The following is a 2,627-nucleotide window of genomic DNA, read 5'->3' on the forward strand; positions in this document are numbered from 1 at the left end:
CACTACATGTATAGGATTTCCACTCAGTATCTGATATTGGATATATGATTTTTGCTAACAATAGTTTCAGAACCTCTTTCTTTACAACCTCCATAAGGTTCGGATTTAATCTCCTTTGAGGTTGCCTTATTGGTCTACTCCCCTCTTCAAGGAAGATCTTGTGAGAACAAATAGCTGGGTCTATTCCAATCATATCATCAATAGTATAACCAAGAACTCTTCTATGTTTCTGCAAAATTTTCAGTAGACTTTCCACTTGAACTGTAGTTAACTCAGCACTGACAATTACTGGATGTTCTTTACTTTCTTCCAAATATTGGTATGTTAGATGCACTGGAAGAGGCTTCAATACTATTGGAGCATGAGGTATGATGGCAGATTCAGTGTTAATGATTTCCTCCTCAACACGGTCAACGTGAGCTATTCCACAAACTTTTGATATTTCACTTTCATTGACATTTCCTAGCAGATGTTCATCTTGCTCTGGATTTGCTTGACATCTTTCATACGTTTCAACAACACATTCCTCAACGAAATCTGCTGCAAAATAGTGCTCATTTCTCTGTGGTAAATACATTGGGTGCTTCATGTCAAACACTACCTCGTCTCCCCGAAACTCTATTGTCAATTTAGCTCCCTTAAATTCTATCATGGCTCCTGCTGTAGCTAAAAATGGTCTACCAAGTATAATTGCTTCACTGCAATCATCCATGTCCAGAACAACAAAATCTACCGGATATACAAATTTATCCACCATGATTGGAATATCATTCAATAATCCTGCAGGGTGCCTAAATGTTCTATCAGCCAACTGCAATCTCATAGTAGTTGCTTTCAGTTCTCCAAGAGGCATCAATTTGCAAACTGAATCTGGCAAAAAACTCACGCTAGAACCAAGATCACATAGAGCAATGAATTTTTTTCCCAATAAAACATGGCACACAGAAACTTCCAGGGTCATCAAGTTTGGGAGGCATTTTATTTTGCAAAATTGCGCTGCACTCTTTAGTTAAAGTAACAATTTCTGGTTCCTCCACACTTCTTTTCTTGCTTAGGAGATCTTTGAAGAATTTAGCATACATTGGTATATGCAGGACTGCATCCCGGATTGGAATGGTAATTTGAACATCCTTCATCACATCAAGAAATTTGGCATATTGTTTGTCTTCTTTGCTTTTCTCTAATCTTTCAGGAAATGGAATCTTCATAGTTTCAGTACTATTTTGCTTGGGATCAGAAGAAGATGGAGTTGATTTTTCTTCCATTACTCCTTTTTCCTTATTGTCTTGAACCAGATTCCTGAGGGCAGGTGCAACATACGCAGGTGGAATAGGTTAAGGATGTACTTGCGCTACTGGATTCTCTACTGGAGTTGGCAACAACCCAGGTTTCTGTACATTAGGAATTTCAGGTGATATTATTGTTCCTGCTCTAGTTGTGATTGCACTTGCAATTGTGATGGCTCCACAATGCCCTTTTGGATTTCCTTCTGCTTGAGATGGCAATTTAGATTCAGAAGTGCTTGCTATTTGGGCTGCAACCAAATTATCCATCCTTGAGGTTAAACTTTGCATTGATTCTTTTAGTGTACCAATATCTGATGTCATTTTGTTCATTATTTCCAACTGAATTTTAATTATAGCATTCATTCCTGAAGTTGAGCTCCCTTGCATATTTTGCTGTAGTTGCCCACCATGCTGCTGCTGTTGTTCATGATAATGAGGCCTAAACCCTGAATTTGTAGTTTGAGAAGGGTATGATTGTACATTCTGATTTCCTTTGTAGGACAGGTTTGGATGATTTTTCCATGATGGGTTATAACTCTGAGAATATGGGCCTTGATTCTAAGCATAATTGACCTCTGAAACAGATGACTCTGTGGTTGGAGAGTAAGGACAATTGGCCGGAAGATGCCCTGGCAATCCACAAATTTGGCAAGCTTGTGAAAGTTTGAACAGATGAGACAACAGATGTACCAGCTCATGACATGATTTGAGCCATTTGCTTATTCAAGATGTCAACCTGCGCAGCTATAGCATCAGCTTGGTTTAACTGCAAAATACTAGGGTGCTGAGGTCGAACTGTTCGATCACTTGACCATTGATAATGATGAGATGCCATTCCCTCAATCAACTCAATTGCTTCATCTAAAGTCTTGTTCATGATACCTCCACCAGCGGCAGAATCTACTAATGCTCTGGTTTGTTGAGATAAGCCTTTGTAAAAGGTCCGTAGAATCAACCACTTCTCTAGTCCATGATTAGGACACATCCTTATGAGAGCTTGATACCTCTGCCATGCATCATGCAAACTTTCACCTTGATACTGCATAAATCTTGTTATCTTGTCTCTATACTCGGCTGCTTTGGTTGGTGGAAAATACCTCTCTAAGAATGCCTGCAACAGATGTTCCCAAGTATCTTTCATATGGTGGGGCAATGAGTGAAACCAAAATTTTGCAGCATCTCTGACCGAGAATGGGAACAATGAGAGCCTTATCGCATCAGGAGTCACTCCATTGCACTTGAGGGTATTGCAGTACTCGAGAAAAGTTCTTATATGCGCATGTGGATCTTCTAAAGCCGAACCACCAAACTGAGAATGCTGCACCATGGTGATCAATGCGG

The 2,627-nt window shown here is 39.7% G+C and overlaps 1 non-coding gene across 1 annotated transcript; it reads left to right on the top strand.

Annotated features, from left to right (window-relative positions):
- Positions 1-2,251: 2,251 nt before the first annotated feature.
- LOC112271236 lies at positions 2,252-2,357 on the top strand. The gene has a single exon (XR_002964228.1). It is a non-coding gene; the product is annotated as a small nucleolar RNA R71 (small nucleolar RNA).
- The last annotated feature ends 270 nt before the right edge of the window (positions 2,358-2,627 follow it).

The sequence above is a fragment of the Brachypodium distachyon genome, chromosome 2 (assembly GCF_000005505.3).
Source record: "Brachypodium distachyon strain Bd21 chromosome 2, Brachypodium_distachyon_v3.0, whole genome shotgun sequence".
NCBI classification, from domain to species: Eukaryota; Viridiplantae; Streptophyta; class Magnoliopsida; order Poales; family Poaceae; genus Brachypodium; species Brachypodium distachyon.